Genomic DNA, 26,978 nt, shown 5'->3' with positions numbered 1-26,978 from the left:
CCACCTTAGAGATGACCAAGCAGGAACTTAAACCTTCCTGGATGGCCAGACAGGAAAGGCACTCGGACACCTGGAGGCTTGCCTCCCTCTGTGCATTGTCCCCAGCACCTGCACCCACACCCCCTTTCAGTTCTCTTGCACTTATGAGCCTCACCCCTCTGAAGCAGGAAGGACCAGTTTTTCCCCCCAACTCTCCTGTCCCATAGTGGGAGCCCAGGCTTCAGCTCGGGGGACACCAGGATCTCCTTCTCCTGTCTCTCTGGTTGTGGGTGCAGGATGGGACCCAGATGAAAGATGAGAGGAAACAGGTGCCTCTGTATGATGCTTAAGCCTCCTAACAATTATAGGAGCACCTTGATGAGAGCTGGGGGCCTGTCCTTCCTCTCACAGGGGCACTTGTTCCCAGAGCACATTTCTCAGTGACACATTTGCACCCTCACGCACAGCCCAGCTTTCTGCCATCTAGGGATGAGCATGCTGTGTCTAGGATTAGGAGTCCAGAAAAGCCCCTGGGAGAAGGGACTCCCACTGTGGGCTGAGGACCCCAGCCTGCCAGTGTCACCTGAGGATGCCATGTGTCGTGCCTGCCCCGCCTGGAAACACACAGTATGGAGTGCACGCCTCAGTTCCAGCTCTCTAATGGTTGAACTTGAGGTTGGGGGGGTGTTCAGCTCCTGCCACCATGGATCTGGTGGATGCTGGGAGGAAAAATTGTGTCTTCCACTTCAAGTGAATATGGGGATTGACTGTATGGCTGCATGCAGAGGAACCACAAAAGCTGCAGACAACCAAGTACCCTGGAGCCTCAGTGGACAAGGAAGGGCTAAGGTCACGTTCACGGTCTCGTTATGGCTTCTGGGCTACTCCTTTCTGCCTCTCTTGGATCATCTTCCTGAGCTGATTCAATTTATTCAGGCCCCCGAAGGGCTACCACAGCTGTAGATCGAGTCAACATCAAGTCCCTCTCCTCATAGCTAGCTGGTGACATCAGTCTTGGGTCTCACAACTCCTGGGCAGACGTGGCCGGCTCAGCCCAGTGCTGGGTGGGTCTGGTCCAGGTTGGTGCCTGCAGATGTAGCAGGTTGTGGTTCTGCACCGTAATACACTGGGAGAGTCTTGCACGAGCTGTGAGAAGGCCAAGTTCACTGAAAGTAGGACGTAATACGCAAGTTTATCTTGAAGCTTAACTTTCTTTTTGTTGTTGTTGTGTTTGTGAAGTGTAGTGTCATATTTTAACACATGTATGTGGTGTAAACTGATCAAGTTAGATAGTTAGCACTACCGTGTCCTTTTCTGGCTCTTTCTACAGCGTGTAATAGGTTACTGTGCATTAGTGTGTAGTCACCACGCTGAGCTGTGAGTCCCTGGAACCTGTTACTTCTGCCTGTTGGGCTTCAGCCCCATCTCCCATTATCACTCCTTCCCAGTCTCTAGTGATCACTATTCTAAGTTCAGATTGACTTTTAAAAGCCTCTGTGTGTGAGAGAGAACCTACAGTACTTGCCTCCGTGTGTCTGCTTGTTTCATTTAACATAATGACCTGCATTTCCACCCATGTGCCTGCAAATGACAGGACTTCAGTCTCTCGTGGATGAAGAACATCTCGTTGTAATGCTTGGCTTTCTCATCATCAGTTCATCCTTTGATGGGCTCCTGGTATGAGTCCCTAACCTGGCTGCTTTGAATAGTGCTGCAATGAATGTGGAAGTGAAGCCGTCTGCTTGACACGCTGATTACATTTCCTGTAGATGTACCAGGTGCCTTCAGAAAATTCCCGGAAAAAAGTATACAAGTATCATTAAAAAAAAAAGATTCAAGATTTTTACACAAAAATAAACTTATAACTAAACATAAGTTTTTTTAATTGTGAGAGCAAATGAGCACACACCTATTGGCTGGTTCACTTCCCAGATGCCAGCAATGGCAGGCCAGGCTGAATCCAGCTCAGAACTTAATCCAGGTCTCCCATATGGGCAAAATCAACTACTTAAGCCATCACCTCCTACCCAGGGTGTCCATTAGCAGGACTCAAACCCAGGCACCCCAATATGGGGTGCGGACATCCCAAGCCTGATAGTCCGAGTGCCTTCCCCAAACTTGACTTTTAACTCCGTTTTCCTGTGAACTTCTTAAAGTACCCTCATCCATTCCAGATAGTAATCCCGTGTCACATTACTAGCTTATAAATCATTTCTCTCGGTCTGTCTAGCCTCTTCGCTCTGTGGATTGTTTTCTTTGCTGTGCAGAAACTTAGAATCCCATGGATGCCATCAATTCTGAGATGTGTCACCTTTTGCCCTTTCGTTTCTCTGACACTAGGACACACTTTTCATTCACGGTTAGCCCACAGAAGTTAGCGTAGTGTTCCCAGTGCCTGCAGGTGCACAGGCAGCAGACATGAACAGCCAGGGTTTCTGCTGCCAGGAGAAAGTCCTGAGGGCGCAGGAAAGCCCTGGAGCAACCCTGCCAACGCAGACGTGGTGGGCAGGTGGGAACCGATGCCTTCAGCCATGTTCTCAGAGCTGGAGCAAACACAGGCGCCAGCATCGGGGACCAGTCCTCAGGCATCCGAGTGCTTCTAGGTTGTCTGTTTTAGATGCTGCATCAGCAGTGCTCCTGGTGGTGTGGAGGTCTCGCTGCAAAGCCCAGTAGCTGCTAACACTGGGGGGCGGTGGGGGGGGGGGATGCAGGGGAGTTTGACTCGCTACACAATGGCATTTCCAGACCTTCTTAGTAATCTGTTGTGTTTTCCCTTATGTATCCATGTGATGTGTGATAGTTAGTGTCCAATGAGGATTAAAAGAAGTACTTTCATTAATAAAAGAATCCAATGTGGATTAAAAGAAGTACTTTAATAAAAGAATTCATTGCCTGAGCTGGCATTGTGGTGCAGTGGTTTAAGCCACTGCCTGTGATGCCAGCATCCCATATGAGTGCCAGTTCGAGTCCTGCTTGCTTCTATTCCTGGTCCAGCTCCCAGCTAATGTGCCTGAGAAAGCAGTGGATAGCCGGCGCCGCGGCTCACTAGGCTAATCCTCCGCCTTGCGGCGCCGGCACACCGGGTTCTAGTCCCGGTCGGGGCACCGATCCTGTCCCGGTTGCCCCTCTTCCAGGCCAGCTCTCTGCTGTGGCCCGGGAGTGCAGTGGAGGATGGCCCAAGTGCTTGGGCCCTGCACCCCATGGGAGACCAGGAGAAGCACCTGGCTCCTGCCATCGGAACAGCGCGGTGCGCCGGCCGCAGCGCGCTACCGCGGCGGCCATTGGAGGGTGAACCAACGGCAAAAGGAAGACCTTTCTCTCTGTCTCTCTCACTGTCCACTCTGCCTGTCAAAAAAAAAAAAAAAAAGAAAGCAATGGATAATGGCCCAAGGGCTTGGACCCCTGCCACCCATGTGGGGGACCCAGATGAAGTTCCATAATGCTGGCTTCAGCCTGGCCCAGCCCCAACCATTGTGGCCATTTGGGGAGTGAACCAGCAGATAAAAGATCTCTCCTTCTCTCCCTCTGTAATTCAACCTTTCAAATAAATCTTTAAAAAAAAAAATCATTGTCAGTTTAACTGACAACTTTTAAAAAAATTATTTGTAGCAACACACATGTCCCTCAACTAATGAGTGGGAAAATAAAATGTGGTATATCTTGACAAATGAGCATTATTTGGCCACAAAAAGGAATGATGAACCGATACATGCCACAGGGTGGGTGAACTTTGAGCACAAGGTGCTAAACAAGATGCCAGACACACAAGGCACCTACTGTGAGGCTGTACCTGTAAGAACTCCCCAGGAGAGGCAAACCCACAGAGACATGGGTCAGTGCCCGCCGGAGACAGTGGGGAGTGGGAACGGAGAGTCATGCTTCCTGGGCCTGGGGTTTCCTTTTCAGGTAACGAAAATCTGTACAAGATGGCAGTGTTTGAGCAGTGTTGTGACTGTGCTGGATGTCACTGAACTGTACACTTCCAAATGGTGTATCTTACGTGATGTTGTACCACAGTACCGGATGGGAAAAAGATGGTTCATGTTACGTGAGCTAGTGGTGTCATAGTCCGTGGAAGAGCGCAGCGCCAACAGAAAGGTGACAGGGTCTGAGTGGCAAATACTGATCATCACCAGTCTGCTCTCTCCCTCAGGACTCACAACACAATGGGTCCTGGCTTCTGTGCCATTCACGTGACAGCGAACCGACAGCAGCGAAGAATCCGAGGGAGCTTTGTCTATCTTAGGGGAAGAAGGGGGCCTTTCCCCTCTGGACTTGGCAGTGTTGGAAGTACTTACACTACCATGAAAACGGCTCACGTTTCACTTCGGGTTCACTGGCTTTTGCTGTTGGCAAATGCCCTGTAGCAGCCCCGCATCGTCAGCCAGTGAAATGCGCAGTCACTCCATTCCCTCGCCACCGTCCCCACTCCTTGCTTTGAAGATGCATCGGGTCACTTAAACGGTGATTCCCTTTCTCACCCAGCTCGTTAGTAATGGCATTCAATAAATCAGTGCAGTCTAAAAATAGCTTTCCAAGGGAAGAAACCATGTGGATTTCAGGAAGGTCACTACAGAGCATGCATGAAATACTTGTGTTCTAATCCCCTCCAGTATGAATATGGCCGGTGGCCACAGGCTCCGCAGTCCCTCTTTGATGTGGTGTGCTGCTGTGAACTTGAGAAATGTGCTAGATTCAAAATGTGTCCAAAGTCTCATTGCTCCAGTTTGTGTCCGTGAGGCGTTCTGGTTCAGAACCAAGTTCTTTGTTGTTGTTCACTCTCTTTTTGTTCTCTTGTGTTAATTGGGTTCACGATAAAAATGTTAGCATATCCTTAGTATTGAGCATGCGCCTGCAAATGCACAAAAATAAAAATATTTCCCGGATTTTGCTTTGTTTTAAATGGTAGCAGTTGATGTTTAGGTGGGATCATTAAAATTCTCAACCAGACTAGATTGCTATCCACTGCAGCTACTGCAGAGAGGCGTATAATTTTTTATTCACATTTGCATCTTTATATAGATAACCTGTTGGTTGCTTTTGGCACTGACTGTTGAGTAACATCCAAGAGGCAACCATGAAAATATTGATAAATATGCAAAGCATGTGACAGCCATTACCTGCTGTTGCCCAGAGCGTCTGTTGAGGGCATAGGACAGAATCGGAAGCACTGATTCCAGGTTTGGTGGTTGAGAAAAACTGATTTACCAGCTCCTTTGCATTTGTAATCAGAACAGTGTGGCTGTGCAAAACTGTTGACTTTAAGCAAAGAGAATGGCAGTGTAACCCACTACTCACATCTGGGCTGGATGTGTTAAAATCTACATGCACTAATTGGATGGCTATATTGTTCACGGTTGCCTGCACTTTGCTAAACATTTTATATAGATTACCTCTCCTTTCACAAAACACTGAGGTTTCAAACCCGCCATTTGACATATAACAAAACTGAGTCACTGGGGCTAGCGCTGTGGTATAGCAGGTAAAACCACTGCCTGCAGTGCTAGCATCCCATGTGGGTGGCAGTTCAAGATCCAGGGGCTCCAGTTCCAGTTGAGCTCTCTGCTATGGCCTGGGAAAGCAGTGGAAGAGGGCCCAAGTCCTTGGACCCCTGCACCCATGTGGGAGACCTGGAAGAAGCTCCTGGCTTTGGATCGGCCCAGCTCTGCCCGTTGTGGCCATTTGGAGACTGAATCAGCAGATGGAAGATCTCTCTCTCTGCCTCTGCCTCTCTGTAACTCCGCCCTTCAAATAAATAAACAAACCTTTAAAAAATAAATAAAAACTGAGTCACAGACAAGAGGTAAATAATTTGTCCAGGGCCACATGGACAGTATTTGGATGAATTGGAATTTTAACTAGGGTCTGTCTGACCCCAAAATCCAAGGTCTTGGTCTCTGTGCTGTAACATTTTCCTTGCACCAGAGAAACACCAATTATCACACCACATGGCAAGTAGGTTCATCTTGAAAATAAAGATGTAGGGAAAGAGGTAACGTAGGATGATCAGATATATGAGTATATTTACCAATGACAGGAAATGTTGAGTGCATATGGTATCGTAAGATGCTCGACAAATGTTTCCAGTGTAGTTGATTTGCGGTGGACCCCGGTGTCTGAAGTTGACGTAACATCTCATGTGACGAGGAAGAGGCAGGAGCTCAGTGTGAGGTCAGGACAGCAGAGAAAGCAGCCTGACCACAGCCAGGTCCTCGTGGACACTTGGTGGAGAAAGTGGAGTGAAGACCCCCATGGGCCAAGGAGAGAATCATGGACCTGACCCGAGAGGACATGAGGCAGAGAGTTCATGGAAAGGACATTTAAACTGGTGGCTATGATGCCCAGGCTCTTACACTTCAGTACAGCTCCCTGCTGGTTCAGACCTTAGGAGGCGGTGGTGATGGCTGAAGGGATTGGGAGACCTAGATTGAGTTCCTGGCTCCCAACTTTGACCTGACCCAGCCCCAGTCATTGTGGATGTTTGGAGAGTGGACCAGAGGATAGGAGCACTCTCCAGATAAAGAATTATAAGAATGAAATCTCCAGAAATTCCTTTTATTAAAAGGGGTCATTGAAGAATGTGATCGTGGGCGTAGCACTACGGCCTTAGCCATGGCAAGGTTGGAAGAGCTGGGGAGCTGGGTGTGGTGCCAGCCACCTAGAGATTGTCCATTATCCAGTTATAAGTGGATGTGGCCCAGGCCGGCACCGCAGCTCACTAGGCTAATCCTCTGCCTGAGGCGCTGGCACACCGGGTTCTAGTCCTGGTCAGGGCGCCGGATTCTGTCCCAGTTGCTCCTCTTCCAGTCCAGCTCTCTGATGTGGCCCAGGAAGGCAATGGAGGATGGCCAAGGTCCTTGGGACCTGCACCCCATGGGAGACCAGGAGGAAGTGCCTGGCTCCTGGCTTCGGATCGGCACACCGCACCAGCTGCAACGCACTGGCCGTGGTAGCCACTTGGGGGGTGAACCAGCGGAAAAAGGAAGACCTTTCTCTCTGTCTCTTTCTCTCTCACTGTCTAACTCTGCCTGTCAAAAAAATAAATTTTTTTTAAAAAGTGGACACACGTAGTGGCAGTTGTAGACATGGAGAGAAAGAATCAAGTAGCACATTATCACTGACAGGCCTTGATATTCAAGAAAAGTGAATGCATTGGACGGGTTAAGCCTAGAGGGTGTAGGGAGATGAAAAAAGTGATTTCGAAGCAGAAGTTGATTTTATAAAGCAATGGTTGACTTTCAGATGGTTTGGCTTTGGACAATGCATGAGCTATCTTGATTTTCTGGGGCCACTGGCAAGTGGCACTTTGGTTGGAAAAATGTTGGAGTCAAGCACAAAGTCAGATGGAAAGAGCCGGGGGGAGTGCATTAGCCACCTCAACTCTTAGCTTATCGGGGTCGGTAACCAGGACCTGACATCTGCTCCTGTCTTCTCCACCTTCGCCTCCTAACCCATAGCCACCATGTGTGAGTGCATCTCCATCCACGTTGGCCAGGCTGGCATCCAGATTGGCAATGCCTGCTGGGAGCTCTACTTCCTGGATCATGGCATCCAGCTCGATGGCCAGATGCCAAGTAACAAGACCATTGGGGAAGGAGATGACTCCTTCAGCACCTTGTTCAGTGAGACAGACACTGGCAAGCATGTGCCCTGGGTGGTGGTTGTAGACCTGGAGCCCATGGTCATTGATGAAGTTCGCACTGGCACCTACCGCCAGCTCTTCCACCCCGAGCAGCTCATCACAGGCAAGGAAGATGCTGCCACTAACTATTCCCGCAGGCTCTACACTGTTGGCAAGGAGATCATTGGACCAAATTCACAAGCTGACTGACTGGTGCACAGGCCTGCAGGGCTTCTTGGTTTTCCATAGCTTTGGTGGGGGAACTGGTTTTGGGTTCCCCTCCCTGCTGATGGAACACCTCTCTGTCAATTATGGCAAAAAGTCCAAGCTGGAGTTCTCCATCTACCCAGCCCCCAGATTTCCACAGCTGTGGTGGAGCCCTACAACTCCATCCTCACCACCCACACCACCCTGGAGCACTCTGATTGTGCCTTCATAGTAGACAGCGAGGCCATCTGTGACATCTGTCATGGAAACCGCGATATCGAGCACACCACCTACACTAACCTGAACTGCCGTCTTAGCCAGATTGTGTCCTCCATCACGGCTTCCCTCCAGTTTGATCGGACAGAATTCCAGACCAACCTGGTGCCCTACCCCCACATCCACTTCCCTCTGGCCACATCGCCCCCATCATCTCTGCTGAGAAGCCTACCACGAGCAGCTTTCTGTAGCAGAGATCACCAATGCCTGCTTTGAGCCGGCCAACCAGATGGTGACATGTGACCCTCGCCGTGGTAAATACATGGCGTGCTGCCTGCTGTACTGTGGTGATGTGGTTCCCAAAGATGTCAATGCTGCCATTGCCGCCATCAGACTAAGCACGACATCCAGTCTGTGGGTTGATGTCCCACTGGCTTCAAGGTTGGCATTAATTACCAGCCTCCCATTATGGTGCCCCATGGAGGCCTGGCCAAGGTGCAGTGAGCTGTGTGCATGCTGAGCAACACTACAGCCACTGCTGAGGCCTGGGCTCGCCTGGACCACAGGTTTGACGTGATGTATGCCAAGTATGTTCGCTGGTACATGGTGGAGGGCATGGAGGAGGGGGAGTTTTCTGAAGCTCGGGAGGACATGGCTGCCATGGAGAAAGATTACGAGGAGGTTGGTGTGGATTCTGGTGAGGAGGAAGGAGAGGGACACTGATTTTTCCATTCCTTTGAGCCCTGCAGCATGTCACACTCGCTGAACTTCAGCTTCAACATTAGCTGATAGCCATTAGGCTTTTTCGGCTGCATTGTCTTCACTCAACTGTGATCATGTCTGTCTTCCATGTGTACCTGTAAGATACTTCCATCATGTCTGAAAGTAAAGGCTTTAAGGAAAAAAAGCCCAGTTTGGTGCTGTGGTGTAGAAAGTTAAGCCTCCACCTGTAGTGCCGGCATCCCATACGGGTGCTGGTTTGAGCCATGGCTGCTCCACTTCAGCACCCTGCTAATAGCCTAGAAAAGCAGTGGAAGGTGGCCCAAGTGCTTGGGCCCCTCCATCTGCATAAGAGACCTGGAAGAAGCTCCTGGCTTTGGATTGTCCCAGCTCCAGCCATTGTAGCCATTTGGGGTATGAACTAGCAGATGAAAGATTTCTCTTTTTCTCTCCCTCTTTATAACTCTGCCTCTCAATAAATCTTTAATAAACGAGAGAAGGAAAGAACCAAGGGACGTGAGTGGTAGAAACCTCCACCAAACACAGTGGAATAAGAGGACCCGTACAGGAGAAAGAAACTGGGTCTTCCATCTTTTGTTTGTGAGGAGAGTGCCACAGTCACTTCGTGGGATGCAAAGATTTATGCTCATACTTTGCAGCTTAGTCATCTCTGAAGGGAGGAGAGAACTTCTACTTTGATTATGGCCTTGTCTAAATAATGTCAAAGTTTGTAGACTCAAGAGGCTTCCATAGCCTTGGCAGCTCATGACAAGAGCCTTGGGTGATCACTGATATCATAAATAAGAGTGTCAATTGTTAAATCAACAACAGGAGTTACATGCGCTTACTCCCCATGTAGGACCTCTGTTTTTAATGTGTTGGTACTATGAGAATTAACAGCAAAACTTGTCTCAAACAGTGCTTTATACTTTGTGTGGGTGCAGCCTGTTGAAATATTTACTTAGTATATACTAAGTTGATCTTCTGTATATAAATATAATTAAAAATGAATCTTAATGAAGAATGGGATGGGAGAGGGAGTAGGAGGTGGGACAGTTTGGGGGTGGGAAGGAGAGTATGGGGTGGGGGGGACTGCTATATTCCAAAAGTTGTACTTTGGAAATTTGTATTTATTAAATAAAAGCTTTCTAAAAAAAAAAAAAAAACTTTTTTCCTAGTTCTAGATCTTTCTTCCCTTTAGGGAGTAGTGGTGGTGAATCGGATTGCTTGGGTTGCCCATAACAAGTGACCTCAAACCGATGGCTTAACACAGCAGAAATTTACTCTCATGTAGTCTAGAAGTCTGAAATCCAGGTGTCCTAAGAGTTGGATCCACCTGGAGGCTGCAGCCAGCGTCTGCCTCCATCTGCATGTGTCCACCTGTTCTTTATCTCTGTGTCCTCTTTAGTCTCTAATAAAAACATGGGACTTGGGGTCCCCCTCACCCAGCGTGATCTGATCTCCCTACCTTATTTACGTCTGCAAAGGGCTTATTCCCAAGCAAGGTCACGTGCTGAGGCTCCTGGGTAGACGTGAGTTTATTGAGGAGGACACTGTTCAGGAGCCACCGCTGTGTTTTTATCAGCCCCAAGTTCCTGCCGGTGCCCTCACGGCTCACCTGCATCCTGCCCATCTACTTCTGTTAGATCCTTTGTAAACAGCCCCTCCTTGAATTGCCCTGTTGGTGCTGTGCCTGCTCTTTCTGGTTGGGATATTGAGTGGTAGGAACACTCCCTTTATTTAGATGCCCTTGTTTGCTGTACAAGTATGCGTGAAAACTAACTCATCCTGTCACCCTCTTATGATCAACAGCCAGGAAAAGGATCCCTAAATACAGTGTTCAACTCTGAACACCGAATTTCTGCCACGTTTCTCTTTTGTACTGAATGACTGTGTTTTGTTCTCGTTCTAACATGTCTTTATAAATTATTTCAGAAGGTATGAAATTGTGTAACTTAATCAGAAAAATGCTGGTGCTCCAAGTCTCTTATTTTTCTTGCCAAACTGCTCAAAGCCCATTCTCGGAGGAATGGAATTTGAGCATCTATTTTTCACTCTTTTAGGGGGCGGGCAGTGCCTAATGCAAAGCGTTTTGTCTTCAGTTGTCACTGGCTGATCACGACCAAGGTAGTTGTACCCGTGTGGAATTCGGTGCGTGTGCAAGCACAGTAACCTAACTTGATCGTGATGAACATTTTGTGGTATAGTTAATAAACCCTGTGGCATCGAAACATCCAAATCTGTTTTAAACTCTCAGTGATCTGCAAGTGGCTTCCATGCCACCAGAGAGGTGTCAAATACTAACAAGGAGTCTGGCATTTTCCATGAAGTTTTACAGCTGGAAGAAGCTTAGAGATCATCGAGGCCAACTAAACTGACTCCCGCATCTTGCAGTGCGGTGACAAAGGCCCACAGAGGCGGCTCTGCCTCCCAGTGCCCATGATGCATCTGGGTCATGGTAGGGAGGGTGCCTCAGGTTTTTGCCTTTAAAGGCAGTGTCCTTCCAGGTGACCTGGACAGGGTGTGAGTGGCCCAGAGAGCGAGGGACAGAGGAGGTCACTGCCAGCTTGGATTGGAGATGCAGGGAAGACGTGGGAGGAAGAGGAACAGTCTACATAAAATCGCAGGGGTGGGCAGAGGTTAGATGAGTTCCATCTCACACGGGGAGCACAGGAGCTCAGCTCAGAGTCAGCCTGTAAAATGCAAATCTCTAGTACTTCTGAGGCACACACAACTCAATGTCTTGGTCAGCTTAACCAAGGCACAACCCTTTCCTTAAACAAGTGAGGACAGTAGTCGAAATCCTCAGTAAATCAAGAAAATTGCACTTGGAATAAGAGAAAAAGAAGTGGGGCTGGTGCTGTGGTACAGTGGATAAAGCTGTTTCCTGCAGCACCAACATCCTATACGGGCGCTGGTTCTAGTCCCGGCTGCTCCACTTCTGATCCAGCTCTCTGCTGTGGCCTGGGAAAGTAGTACAAGATGGTCCAAGTCCTTGGGCCCCTGCACCTGTATGGGAGATCCACAAAGAGCTCCTGGCTTTGGATCAGCGCAGCTCCGGCTGTTGTGGCCATCTGGAGAGTGAACCAGCAGATGGAAGACTCTGTCCTCTGCCTCTGTCTCTCTGTAACTCTGCCTTTCATATAAATAAATCTTTTTTTAAAAAATTGAGAAAAAAGTTAACATTCTAAGATTGGGTACTGCTGATGGCTGTTACTGAGCAAAGTAGTTCTGAGTGATAAGACAGCCATAGCTAGAATCTGATTTCTTGAAGCTGCTCCAGAGATACATAAAAGTGTAGGACCAAAGCATGGGAGTTAAAACTAATTACACTGAAGGAGGGTGTTTTGCCGCAACAGGCAAAGATGCCGTGTGGGACACCCCCTCCCCCGTGTCCCCCATCAGAGTCTGGGGTCAACTCCTGCCTCCACTCTGGTTCAGTTTCCTACTAATCAACCCTGGGTACAGTGGATGATGGCCCAAAGACTTGGGTCTGTGTCATCTGCATTATAAACGCAGATGGAGATCTGGGTGTCTGGCTTCAATCTGGCCCAACCATGGCTGTTGGGGGCATTTGGGCAGTGAACCAGTGGATGGGCAATTCAGGCTGTTTTTCTCTCTCTGCCTTTCAAATAAATAAAAATAAAGAAATAATTTCACTGAGACACCATGCGAATGTATGTCATTGTCAAAAGTGCAGCACTCTTTGATCCTTCCCCACCTTTGAGACTGGGTGAGTTGGCTGGGTAGTGTGTGCTGAGCTGGGAGAGACACAAAGATGAACAGACCCAGCTGCCTGCCCTCCGGGAGCTTGTGAGCGGGCTTGGAAGACAGTCAGCCAAGAGGGGCTGAGGGGACATGGAAAACGTTCACCCAGGGATCCTGTGGGTTGGGCCCAAGGGTGGAGAGGGCGGCATGAGGATGTGGGCCCTCAAGGAAAGTGGGACGTGTGGTGTGAGTGGATCCCCCCGGGAAGTGCTAGAGAAAAGCCCCGGATGGTGGAGCGCAGCCACTTGGGCTTTGCTGAGGACTTGGACTGCTCTTACAGGAAGCGTAAGCCAAGAAGATTGCATTATGTGGGGTAGTAAAAGAACTGTGTTTTTTAAATATTTGCATTTGATGGGAGAGGAAGCAAGACGGGAGGCAGGAAATGGAGTTAAGTGGCTATAAAAATGATGAGGGTGAGTGCTTGTAGGGGCTGAGCTCAGGTGGCGGGCAGCAGGGTGGAGAAGGCAGCTGGATCCCAGAAACGTTCCTGCATCAGTCCTGGGACTCGGGGCTTGTTAGGATGGCATGGTTAGGAACCCAGGCTTTGGAGTCGGGAGGATCTGGGCGCAAATTTCAGCCTGTCGTTTGCTGTGTGACCTGGCCAGGTGGCTTAACCTCTCTGAACTTAAGTGTCCTGCCAAGTCGCACAAGGAACACACACAGTACCACGGTTCAGGACACTCAGCAGAATGCACTCTGAATAATAGCCGATGTGGCTGCTGACACTGCCCCCAGGCAGCCTGACTGGCAGCTGGCACCAAAGTGTGTACCATCACTGCTGACAGCCTCTGATGCTGAGTGAGGGGCACTTGGCTCCCCTGGCTCACTGCATTGCTGCTGGCCGCAGGCCGTGCCACATCCACGGCTCGTCCTGGTCAGTTGAGGTAGGAGGCACCGGGTCAGCCCACGGAGGAAGACAAGCAGTTCAGAGCCGGAGCCTGACGTGGGGAGACGCAGCCCTGCCTTGCCCTGTGCTCGCAGATTGGTCAGTCTGATCCTGTTCGCGGGGATTTAGCGCTCACTGCTGATAGAGAATGTTACACGTCCTCGGGAGGGGCGGACAGCACAGAGCTGGCTGCGGTTCCACGGGCTGCGTCCCTGCCAGGGAGCCAGGCCTGTTTGATTTAAGCAGCCTAGCAACACAATCGCCGCCAGCTGACAAGCACCACGTTCCAACAGCTCCGCTCTGGCGCGCTTGTCATTGCAGAGATGGAATTTATGGCTTTGTAGCTAGTGTGCCTTTTTTTTCTTTTTTTAAGAAACTGGATCTACAAAGACAAGTCGTGTAAGCTTGAGAATTCCAAGGGCTCAAGTTCATCAGGCGAGTGTTGAGTGCTGCCCTCTGGCTCACCTTTGTTTAGATAGATAATTGAAAGTGTGCCATTCATGAGGCCTGGGGTCCAGAGAGGCACAAAGGCATCTGGCAGAGAGCTCCCTAATTGAAAGCAGGAGATAACCAGCCACACAGCCCGCTCCCCCAGGCTGGTGAGTGGGAGTGCGGAGATGGCGGGCTTTGGGGGAAGCAAGAACACTATCATGATCAGAGGATGGTGCACGTGGCCTCTCATCTTGAAAAGGCACAGCGTGTCCCCGAGCCTGTCCCAAGGTGGGGGATGAGGGTACATAGACTTTAAGGTGAGGGTGCAGTGGTAGCTTGTGAACGTGCTTCCTTGCAAGGCCTGGCCTGAGGTCTTGTTCTTGAGCAGCTTAGCAGGGAAAGGGCAGAAAGCCCTGCCCAAGGTGCACAGTGTGGGCTTTGGGCACAGTGGCTTCAGTCCCCCCTGGGGATGCCCACATCTGGTATCAGAGTAGCTCATGCACGCCCCAGCTGCTCTGATTCCCATCCCAATCTGGCTTCCTGCTGATTGCCCACCCTAGGAGGCAATGGACGATGGCTGAAGTACTTGAGTTCCTGCCACCATGTGGGAGACACAGGTGATGGAATTCCAGACTCCTGGCTTCAGCCTGGCCCAGCCTTGGCTGTTGTGAGCATCTGAGGAGTGAACCAATGGACCTCTCTCCTCCTGTGTCTCTGTCTCCTCCTTTCAAAAAAAAATATACTTTTTTTTTTCAAACTGCAAAACCATTATAGCCCTGGTTCTCAGTCATTGCTTCTTTTTTTTCAATGTTGATACCAGGTTCTAGCCCCAGAGATTCAAATTGTCCTATGGTTAAAATATTTTTCCATCAAGAAAAAAATTAAACATTTCTCTAGTGGATTCTAGCATGGATAACCACTGATGTTGGGTTCCCGCCCCCCAAATATCCTGAGACTGGCACAGATAGAACATGGGTGCTCAGGGGAAAAAAAGTCCCTTCCTGGTGGACAGTTCCAGGAAGGCTTCCAGGAGAAAGAAGTTGAGGTCAGCTCTGGGGAGCAGGTCAGACGTGGCTGGGGTCAAGCGGGAGAACTAGTCACACTGCGGTCAGCAGTGTTTTCGTCTGTGTCATGCTGCTCGTGTGGAACACCACAGGCTGCGTGATGCATAAAGATCAGAAATGTGTTTGGCTCACGGTTCTGGAGGTTGGCAAGCCCAAGGTCAAGGGAAAGGCTGTGTCTGGTGAGGGTGAAAGAGTGTGCACCCCAGAGGTGGGGGCCGCAGCGCATCCTTTTCTGAGGAGCCTGCTTCTGCGATCTGACCCATGCCCGTGACAGTGACCTTGACCTGATCCTAAGAGCAGAGTTGTCATCACCTCCTCACCATTTGTTTTTCCAATGATTTCTGTATGTATTTGAAAGAGTTACAGGCTGTGGGGGTGGGAGGAGATAGACATCTTCCATCACTGAGTTACTCCCCAAAAGGCCACAATGGCTGGGACTGGACCAGGCTGAAACCAGGAACCTGGAACTTTGTCCAGGTCCCCCACATGGGTGCAGAGGCCCAAGGACTTGGACTATCTTCCACTGCTTTCCCAGGTGCATTAGCAGGGAGCTGGATGGGAAGTGGAGCAGCAAGGACTTGAACCAGTGTCCGAATGGGCTGCTGACATAACAGGCAGCAGCTTAACCCTCTTGGCTACAATGCTGGCACCCAGCTACCTCCACACTGTTGCCCTGGGGATCCAGTTTCTGCCACATGAACTTGAGAGGCTGCATTCAGACCATACCAGTGAGTAAAGGTTTGAAGGCTTTTCCCTCCCCATCTACCCCATCAGCTTTTCAGAGCAATTTGCCCTCACTTTTTGAGCCTGGCCACTTAGTTTTATGGACTGCCCACAATCCTGGACTGCGTCTTAGGAAGGATGAACTGGCTTTATCCATTCTCAGTACCACAGGCTCAATGGTGTTTACCTATTGTCATTTATCAGGCTTGGAAAGCACACCCTACCTCTGTTCCCTCCCCACCAAGTCATCACGCTCACCACTGACCCCATAGACCCAGTGCTGCTCCTCTGAAGCCATAGGGGCAGAAGGAGAAATGGGTGCTGACCCCAGGGAGGAGACAGTAGCCTGAAGATGGGATCTCAGGAAACCCCCCTAGCAGAGTCCACTGCTGAACACAGTGCAACCGTGTGCACCTCTGCACTGCCGCTCATTTGGATCTTCTGAGTGAGCCGCTGTTCTAAGCCAGACACTTGCTTCAGGGACTGAAGATCTTAGATTTAACCATATGACCTTAGGCTAGATTCTTGAGCTACGTGCTGTTCCATTTCTTCCTCGCTAATCCTAGAAGCTGCCTTGTGGGAGGTTGTGCCATTCACTGGCACACTATACCTAAAGGTAGCAGTGCAATGCCTTGACACTGAGCTCCAGGGGACCACCAGTAGCAAAACGCTTCCCCAGCCTTTCTGTATTTCCGCTGTCACGGGGACAAAGTGTCTGCTGGCAGTAGAACTGTGGTTTTTGGAAGAAGGGCAGGCAGGTCCTTAGGCTGCAGTTGATGTTTGGCTTCTTGGAGGCTTTGTGCTTTAGGGCATGGTGATACAAGGTCAGGTGCACAGAGAGGGAGGGATCAAGATTGACTGCCATTGTGACTGTGCTGCTGTGTCCACCACCACCACAACCCTTCCAAGGTGAGACCCCTCCTTGCCTGACTTCCAGGCTTACGCAGATGGTGAGTCTAGGCAGAGCCACCTCAGTAGACAGGTGTCTGGGTATGTAGAAGGCTGCCCTTGACAGTCTACTGGATGAAGCTAGCTGTGCTCTCTGGCCATGCACCTGCTGGAGGTTTTCCCTGGAAGACAACCATGGCCAACTAGAGGCAACCTAGCACAGTGTGGGCTTTGGGCACAGTGGCTTCAGTCCCCCCTGGGGATGCCCACATCTGGTATCAGAGTAGCTCATGCACGCCCCAGCTGCTCTGATTCCCATCCCAATCTGGCTTCCTGCTGATTGCCCACCCTAGGAGGCAATGGACAATGGCTAAAGTACTTGAGTTCCTACCACCATGTGGGAGGAAGGCGCCAACCAGCCAAAGGGAAAGTACACACCTAGGAGATGCCTGTGCTTCCTGCCACCACCGTGAGAGCCTCCGTCCCTGTGTGATTAGAACTGGAGAGAGGCTACTGAACAGTTTTGCTCCCAGAGCCAAGTCACAAGATGGGAAACTGCCACTTCTGGGGCTCTTGGGATCTCTGAGCAAACGCTGATTTTTGGACTTAGGCTGTCAGCATACAGCACATTGAGACACTGTTGGAGTAGGAGCGTGCTCTGGCAGCACTGGTGGCTGTCCTCGGACCTGTGGGTGGTTGCAGTGATGTCTAGGACAGTCTTGCTACACTCTCCTGGCAGTTGACTCGGACATTCCCTGCTGGGGACCTACGGCCCCGCCTTGTGCAACTGTGCCATCTGGAAAAACTGGGCCCTGAATTCCTAATATATAGTCCCTGGCAGCCTTGTCCATGGTTGGCCAAAGCTCCCCGAGCTCCAGTCCCTGCAGAGGAGCTCCTTGGCAGACCCTTCTTGTCTACACCCAGGCTCCCACTGCCCTGCCTGCACGCACTTGAGTCCCTGGAGAGTAGAGCTCAGAATCTCCCCAGGGATGAAGTGGTGCCTCAAGTGCGTTGGATCAAGGTCACTGGTGTGCTAGAGAAGATGGTGTTTACCTCCTGTCATTTATCAGGCTTGGAAAGCGCACACTACCTCTGTCCCCTCCCCACCAAGTCATCACGCTCACCACAGCATCTGGAATTCTTCATTACGATGCCAAAATGCCACCCCAAAGTTACTCCTCGTAGTTGCAAGGCATCCTTTTTTCACGGTCTATGCCCTAAAACAGTGGTATCTTTTTATGGTATCTGTTCCTCGGGTGGTTGCTTGTTCAGCTGCTCCCCAGAATTCAGGAAAGGAATCCTGTGTCACTGGACACCCCAGCAGTTCTTGGGGTGTACAAGGAAATAGCAATGAATCCTCTATGGTGAGTGTAACTTTTAACCCCATGGCACTATTTGCCTTTTATCTTAACTGCCATTCTCAGAATAGGGAAGAAAAACTACTCTCTCTAAATTCTGAGAGCCACTTGGCCTCAGAGTGCACCAGGAGGCCAGATTAGAAAGGCTTTCAAAGACCTGGGGGAGGTAACTCTGTTCATAATGAAACATAAAGGAGCCATGAGCTACAGGAGGCAGAAACACACCTAGGCATCCGTCTCATGATTTCTCCCTCATGCAGCCCAGAGAAGAGTTTCTTCTCCCTGGGAGCAGTTAACAGAACTTGGAGAAAGGCAAACAGAGGACAGAAAGCAACGAGGCACTGCCAGTGAATTATACCCTGAACTTGCCAAAGATGCCAGAATGTCCATTGTTATTTAAAGCAAGTGCACATTTATGAAACCGTGTTGCTTCCTCTCTCGTTTGCTTTGCTGTGCCTGGTACAGTTGGTTTCTTGTGTAAACTCAGGAGCCACCTGGTTCTCAAGGTTACCAGTGAATAGTTCACTAATGCTATGAAACACCTGGACATGCAGTGCTGCTAGTAGAACTCCAGAGTAGTGGAAATATTTGGGCCGTCAGTGAGCGGCTTCTGTCCCTGAAACAGAAATCTGAACTTTTGGTGAAACATACCACAGCACCCATGGAAATCTGCCCTAGGCTTTGTACCCACATCCTAAGCCTTTCACAAGGTGATTTCCAAAGGTTGGAAATCTTCTGTGTTATCAGGACAACTGGAAGAAAATAAAATCTTGGTTGCCAAGAGCAGAAACTCCACAGGAATCTCCGGAATCAAGGGAGTTGGAGCTTGGATACCTGGCAGGTGGAACTGGGGAGCTGTCAGGAGGCAGTCCCAGGAGGGGCTCCTTCCTGGGCTCGCTCAGTCCCCGCTCCTCTCTGGAGGCTTGGAGAGGAGCCGCAGTGCCCTCGTCTCCCCTCTGGCTCGCTCAGAATCCTTCTGACCCCTTTGGCTTTGCCCGCTGAGCCTCAGTCCTGCTCCCCAGGCTGCCTAACACAGTCACTGGCGTTTGTTGGCGTGCAGCCCCAGATGGCAGTGTGTGATTGACCTGGGGCATTGATGTGTCCTGGGGCTGGATGTGCAGGGGAGATGCCTCACATAATCCTTCCATCTGAGAGGGGCTCATGGCACAAAGTCAGACCGTCCAGGCTCCTCGGCCAGGAGGGAACACAGGTGGGCAGTGGTCCACAGGCAGGTGGTAACTGATGTTTTGGGTTCAGGGATACCTGGGAAGTTGCAGAAGAGAGTAAGGCTCTTCTGTCCGTCACGACGTAACCACAAATCACCAGTGCTGCATCCTGGGTCAAGATGACTGGCACCTGCTCACGCTTCTCTGTGAAGCCTTCCCCATCCTGTGGAATCCAGGCCACCACGTTCCGGAAAGAATCCTCAGGCTGGGCCTGCTGTACCCCTTGGTAGTTTTTGATGGACTGGGTACTTTTTGATTTGTTTGAGTATTTTGTGATTTGTAAGGGTCATGTAGTTGTTAAGCGTTTCTTATGTTCTGTGTCCTCAGTGTTGCTGTACGCTCTGTTTTCCCAAAGCATCTATCAGTGGCTTGCCCAGGGTCAGCGCTGATTTATTGTTTGCTGATTCAGTGTAAGCTCATGTGGTTTTTAATCTTTTTTTCCACAATGATATACTTTCAGTTTATTTTACAGTCATAAGCTTAATCCTCCACTAAGTAAAGAATTCAACAAATAATAATAAGAAAAAAAAAAACGCTATTCCTCAACAGTAGAGACAAGGGCTGTAAACAATAATCAGATCTCAAAATTGGCATTCAGATATTTCAGCCCTTCATCATGACTGTTAATAAACATTCACTTACTATTTACTTTAACCCCCATGCTGAGGGAAGACAGAAGATCGTAGTAATACTAACAGTGGTAGCATTACTGCCCTTTACTGGGTATTTATATAGTGGCTGCTGAACTACGTGATTGACACAGGTCATTTAGTGTTCACAGTGACGTGGAGTACAGGCTGCTGGTCCATTTTGCAGAAGAGACTGAGATGTGAGCTTGTGTAACTTCCACCAATTCACGAAATGAGTCCTGCATTCACGTCTGCTTGTCTGCAGAACAGTTGGCCCATTACCGTAGTACCACACAGTGTCTCCACACTTTCCTACTTGTGTCACTTTGGATTCACCTGGGTTTCCTCAGCATGGAAACTTACATTACCAGCCAGCAAGGAGAGAGTCCAGGATGGCTTCTCAGTCTGGAAAGATGGCTGGGTTGCCAGGCTGGATTCTGGATCCAGTCTCACCACCAGGCAATCTGGACTGCTTTCTTTTTTTTTTTTTTTTTTTTTTTTTTTTTTTTTTTTTTTTTTTTTAATTTTTGACAGGCAGAGTGGACAGTGAGAGAGAAAGAGAGAAAGGTCTTCCTTTTGCCGTTGGTTCACCCTCCAATGGCCGCCGTGGTAGGCGCGCTGCGGCCCGCGCACCGCGCTGATCCGATGGCAGGAGCCAGGTGCTTCTCCTGGTCTCCCATGGGGTGCAGGGCCCAAGCACTTGGGCCATCCTCCACTGCACTCCCTGGCCACAGCAGAGAGCTGGCCTGGAAGAGGGGCAACCAGGACAGGATCGGTGCCCCGACCGGGACTAGAACCCGGTGTGCCGGTGCCGCAAGGCGGAGGATTAGCCTATTGAGCCACGGCGCCGACCAATCTGGACTGCTTTCTACAACCACCTGCACCTTCCAGTTCTTTTGCACAAATAGCAGAGTGCATAGTCCCAGGGTTGAGGAGCTCCATCTGGCCTCACTGCACACGAGAAACATGGCCTTGTTCATTAACTTACACCACGTGCCAGGCAGTTTTGAATCTGATCGTGGTGCTTGCCAGTCTTTACTTCCTGTTACATCGTGTATTGGAGAAAAGGAAAAAGGAAAGGAGATTGAAAGTCAACGGGAGAGGGGAAAAGATACAGCAAAGTGGAAAAGAAGACAAAGAACACTTCTGTCAATACTGTCTCGTATGGGTTCTTCCTAAGGAAAGAGCTTCAACTCAGCAAACTAAGTGTGTGTGATCTTGCATACTCTGGGTTATGTGCTTGAGATAACTGAGGCTGGACCCTTACCTCTCGGACTTTGTGGTCAATTACAGGGACAGACAGCTGGTGGAAATGTAAGGACGGAGAAGGCATGTCCTCCTGTAACCTGTACGATAATCTCGGGGAAGCTATGCTTATCACAGAGCCTAAAACTGTAACAGTTATCAGAGATCAGGCTTATTACTCAAGGGAGCTGTCTTTTTAAACTTGCGAAATAGAAAAAAAAAATCATGATAAATGGCAAAGTCCATAATAGACTCAATATTGTGGAGATGGGCTCAGCTCCCAAATGTTGTTTTAGCTGTCAAGGAGCCTAAGTTGTTTTAAAAACAGGTAAGCCCTTCACCAGGGACATCTAGTCCCAAGACGTGGACACCTTTCTTGATTTTTGCCACTGTGTTGACCAACCCGTGATACACCCCGAGAGCTCCACCACTTGGGTAGATGTATCCACAGATTCTTACTACCCGAGTGTTGCAGGTTTCGGGAAAGCCAGGGTGGCTCCATTGTTCCTGTGTGTCTTTGGCTGTCACACACACACACACCAAAAAAAAACACACATTCACCTGTCATGTTAGGCCTACCAAGGCTTTTATTACTTTCTCACATTTGTGGTGTGTTCTCAAGTCACAACTGCTTGCTCACACCAACATCTGGAATGATTCAAGACTGACAAATGGTTCCTTCTAATTCATGTCTTTTGGATGTGAAGACCGAGGAGGTGTGCTTTTTGACCTACATTTCTTTTTTTTTTTTTTAAAGAAAAAAGTTATTAATGGAACATATTGTCATTAATAGTTTTATGCAAAATGAATAGTTATTTGGAGCCAGGAAATTTTCGCGTTGGAGCAAACCTTAATGATGATTCATGTCCAAGGCACTGTATTTTTTTCTGGAATAGAAGCAGAGATGTAGGAAACTGATTTGCCCAAGCTCGCAGAGTCAGCTTTCTGACTTCCTTGTTTTCAGTTTGCTGACATGTGCATCTCTTCGTGTCTCTGGCTTCTCCACAGTACCCAGTTCTTCCGTGGGGACGTTCTCCCCAGTCATGTCCTTGACCTCTGCCCTACCTGGATGTCCTTGTCCACTGCTCAGCTTCGTGCCTCTCTGTAGACTGTCCTGAGCTCACCTCTCCCCCAGACCTGGTGTGTGTTGTGCTCTGACTGCCCTTCATCTCCCCTCTGAGGTCAGCACTGTTGGTTCACGCAGCCTCATTCTCCTGCACTATGCTAAAACATCTGGACTTGGCCTTCTGCAGTTTTCTTAGTCTCTGCGTAGTGTCTTAGGAAATTCTGAGGGTTCTTCCACCTCCTTCAGTTCCCACCGCCCTGTTTGAGACTTTCTTCATCTTTAGATTGAAATATTTCAGTAGCCTTTTGAGCTGTTCTGCCAGCTCTCTTTGCTTTGTGGCCTTTTCTTTAATCATACACTGTGGCACTCTTTTTTTAAAGATTTATTTTATTTATTTGAAAGATAGAGTTACAGAGAGACGTAGAGACAGAGAGAGAGGTCTTCCATCTGCTGGTTCACTCCCCAGAAGGCCAGAACGGTCGGAGTTGCACCAATCCGAAGCCAGGAGCCAAGAGCCTCTTCTGGGTCTCCCTCATGGGTGCAGGGGCCCAAGGACTTGGGCCATCTTCCACTGCTTTCCCAGGCCATAGCAGAGAGCTGGATAAGAAGTGGAGCAGCCGGGACATGAACTGGCACCCATATGGGATGCTGGTGCTTCAGGCCAGGGCTTTAACCCACTGCGCCACAGCACCGGTCCCATGTGGCACTCTTAAGTACTAAATAAATTCGGGTTTTGGAAACACATCCTAACCATGTCTAAGGATATCCTTAACCAAAGATGGAGGGAATTATTGCCCAGAAGGCAGGTGAAATTGTGGAACAGAGAAGTTGAATTCGGGCCAAGCTGGCAGGGCAGGGCTAGGAAGGATGGAAGCCCCTTATGTGAGACTTGATATAGGACAGGTCTTCAAAGGGTTCATGGAAGACGTGTGTTTTGAAAACTTATGTGTCAGTTTCAAATTTTTTTTTTGTACCCAACTAGGCTTACTTTCTAGTGCTCTATTTTTTTTTCATGAAGTTTTTGCAGTCATCTCCTACTTTTGTAGGACAGGGCAATGCCTGCATGCCACTTATCCCTCTGGTCCTTGAAACTGCATTAATCCTCATCTGTCTGTACTGAGGGGACACCGCTTCTGCTCCAGTGCCTGCAGTGCTGTCCTGTGCCCTCCTCGGCTGTGCCTGTGCGTTTCTCCCCTACTGTTTGTCCTTGAGGACCAAACACCACCTTTACTCATCCCCACATCTCCTGGAATGCTCAGTGGAGGGCAGGGTTGGCCTCTGGAGCCTCAGTCCCTTGCCCCATAGAGCTAAATCTATGGAGACTGAAATGCTTGGTCGACAGAAAGTCCCAGTGAAGTGTCGGTTGAATAAAATTGAACTTAATGCTTCCAGTTTTTAGTTAATCTGAACAGAAATTTTACTGCGGTATTGGGTCATTGTATAAAGTTCAGAATTTCAGACAAATAGAAGACTCCTGCTCTCATCTGTAAATGATTTGGGAGCAGAAACCCTGCTGTTGGCGTCCTATGATTTCTGCATAAGTGACCTCCGTGTGAATTAATGTCAGTTGTATTTCATTTTCCTTAAGGGTTTCATCCTTATGAGGAATGGAAAGTGTCACATTGTGATTAATTGACCTAAGAAAGATGAGCTCAGTTCCATCACCTCCGTGTTTTCAAAGCTGTCATAAGTGAACTTCCCCACATGCCTGAAATGGCCAGGGTTGGTGCAGACCAAAGCCAGGAGCCAGGAACTCAAGTCTTCTACATGGGTGGCAGTACCCAAGTGCTTAAGGCGTCACCTGCTGCCTCCCAGAACGCATGTTAGCAGGATGCTGAAAATAGGAATGAAGCCAGGACCAGTATCCAGGCACCTCAATATGGGATGCAGATTTCCCAAGCTGCCTCATAACCACTGTACCAGATGCCTGCCTCTGAGCAGCAATTTGAATCAGCCATTGGCATTTACACATCCTGTACTAAGGTCTCCCTGGAAGTGACTCATGTGTGTGGTGAAGTGCAGCAAAGGGGGCTCAGGCCAATGAAGCCCCACCCACGGTACGGTGAGAGAAGGGATCATAGCTCTGTGTGCACAAAGTAGGCATGAGGTTTGCACAGTTCACAGGGAAGGTTTCAAACCCTAACGTTTTAAGGATCTATGTTTCCTTAGGCTCAAGAGTTCCATGGAGCAAAGTAAAGGCCGTGTTTTCTCTGGGCTAAACCTTGGGTTTAGTAACCTTGCAGTGCTGTGGCCTTTGTCCCATGGAAAGTGGGACAAAGATATTAGATTCCTACAACTGAAACAAAAAATAACAGCTGAAACAGCACGAGCATTTTTCCCTTATGTAAAATTGTCAGGCATCCTTAGCTCACATGGTTAACGTGGTGGCTGAGTTGCATCATGGGCCCAGATTCCTGGGGTGTTGATTTGCCAATCACTAAGGTTTGCAACGGCCATGCCCAAGGTGGCTCAATGCTAGCAGTCACATTCCTGCTCCTGGGAATGTGAAAGGGAAGAGGGAGGGCATCGCTACACAAAAGCCACACATACCACAGGCACTCACATCCTCTTGGCCAGGCGAATTTACCAGACAACCCCTGCTATGATGAACAGCTGGGTGCTTGTATACCCAGCTGTGATTTCAGTGTATCTTCCTATAGAACAAAGGGGAAGTAGATACAGAAAATAGACCCCTGCCACAGCAGTGACCTGAACACATAGCTGTTGTGGGTGATTGGGGGCTTCTGCTAGGGAGAATAAAAACAGAATCAGTGTTTAAAATAAACTTGTGGATCATTTGCCTGAAAACTCTGGCTTCATCATCCACATGTTGCTCTAGTCTACCTTAGCAATGAGAAATAATTTTTTTCTATTACTTTTTTTTTTGACAGGCAGAGTGGACAGTGAGAGAGAGAGACAGAAAGAAAGGTCTTCCTTTTCCGTTGGTTCATCCCCCAATGGCCGCTGCAGCCATGGCCAGTGCACCGCGCTGATCCGAAGCCAGGAGCCAGGTGCTTCTCCTGGTCTCCCATGCGGGTGCAGGGCCCAAGGACTTGGGCCATCCTCCACTGCACTCTCGGGCCATAGCAGAGAGCTGGACTGGAAGAGGAGCAACTGGGTAGGATCCAACACCCCAACCGGGACTAGAACCCGGTGTGCCGGTGCTGCAGGCAGAGGATTAGCCTATTGAGCCGTAGCACCGACCTCTATTACTTTTTAAATACAACAAGTCCTCGTTATAAAGTTATAGCTGATAATTAAGACAAATCCTGAGAACTTTAAAATGAAAGCAATGAAGATGTCCAGAGGTTTGTAGTTGGGAATTCATGAGCAGACGGGAACAGTTGAGATGCAGAGAACAGATCTATCCTCTGGGGAAGAGGGGGAGTGAGGAAGCAATGAGAGAGAATCCTGAGTGGGAGGATGGGGCAGTAAAGGAGCAGCCAAGATATGGTCAGGAGTGCTTGGCAACCATCATGCGAGACTGCGGGTGGGTGGGTGGGTTTGCACGTATCATGTGTTGCACAAAGATGGCTGTGCTTGATGAATGCTATCATAGCATTCTTCCTGGCTATCCAGGTATTCCCAGAATATTTCAAGATAAGAATCAAAGTTAATAAACATCTTTGGTCCCACCATGTTAACCCTGCTGATGTCACAAGCAGGTTCCACCTTTTTCTGCACCTTCCTGGATGATGACCACTGAGGAATATCTATAGCTGTCAACACTGACAAAAGTTAACAGTCCCCAGGACAGATAAGAGCAGAGATCCCTTCACTTAGACATGTCTCACAAACGAGGAAAATTGCTCTATTAAAATGTTTTCTAAAGCAAGCCTCTACTGAACTAATTGTTTCCAGGGGAAAAAGAATGACTGTCCTATTAAATGATATCATTGTTTTCTAAAGCAGTTTCTCAGTGATTACTGTATATTGGTTCCATGTGACCTGGTCAGAGCAGTTTGGTTGAAACCTGGTTGGTCATGATAATGACTTTGTTCAAATGTGACCTTGGTTCTGTGGATTTAATGCAGTCCTGCCTGTCTGCTCAGACGTGCCTCTGTGAATGTGTCTCTTTTTTTTTTTTTTTTTTTTTGACAGGCAGAGTGGACAGTGAGAGAGAGACAGAGAGAAAGGTCTTCCTTTTGCCGTTGGTTCACCCTCCAATGGCCGCCGCGGTAGGCGCGCTGCGGCCAGCGCACCGCGCTGTTCCGATGGCAGGAGCCAGGTGCTTATCCTGGTCTCCCATGGGGTGCAGAGCCCAAACACTTGGGCCATCCTCCACTGCACTCCCTGCAGGCCACAGCAGAGAGCTGGCCTGGAAGAGGGGCAACCGGGACAGGATCGGTGCCCCGACCGGGACTAGAACCCGGTGTGAATGTGTCTCTTAATCGGATTCCAGAACAGGGAGGTTCTAAAGCCATTGCTAAGCTTGACCCTAGAAATGGACCAAAAGACTCTGAGAAATGTTAGTCCTTTTATTTTATGACTTTATATATTTTCAATGATTGCAAAGTCAATTCATGCCCATGATGGATAGGCGTGTCATCCGCATACGAGACTCACTTGTCAATACCTCGGAGAATATCCGAGCTAACCTTCATTTTTAATATAAAATATCTCAGTTCCCTTGTATGTAAAATTATATGCATAAATCTTTATTTTTTGCAGAGACAGCGCATTGGAGAAGTTTGTTTGCTATATTTCCTCTTAGGTTCGGAAATGATTAACTTCTCATCTGAACTGGGGGAAAAGTAGCCAGCAAGCAACATAATGATGGCGGCTGAGATAGAAAGCTCATTTGGGGAGGCGAGGGAGGGAGGAAGATGTGCTAGAAAGGAAGTCGAACTTGCAGCCCGGACAGCTGCACAGAGGAAGTGACTCAGTCCACGGTTCTTTCTCCAAAGCCCTCTGGGCTCTGGTGAAGTAGGCTGGGCCTCCACCTGCTGC

At 49.1% G+C, this 26,978-nt stretch overlaps 1 protein-coding gene and 1 pseudogene across 1 annotated transcript in view; both read left to right on the top strand.

Annotated features, from left to right (window-relative positions):
* CCBE1 (collagen and calcium binding EGF domains 1) overlaps nt 1-26,978 on the top strand; it is a 244,664-nt gene that overhangs the window by 168,063 nt on the left and 49,623 nt on the right. The gene's annotated exons all lie outside the window — the stretch shown is intronic.
* On the top strand, nt 7,442-8,746 carry LOC133766626 (tubulin alpha-1B chain-like; annotated as a pseudogene).

This window comes from Lepus europaeus, chromosome 9 (assembly GCF_033115175.1).
Source record: "Lepus europaeus isolate LE1 chromosome 9, mLepTim1.pri, whole genome shotgun sequence".
NCBI lineage: Eukaryota > Metazoa > Chordata > Mammalia > Lagomorpha > Leporidae > Lepus > Lepus europaeus.
This window is presented reverse-complemented; position numbering and strand designations above follow the sequence as displayed.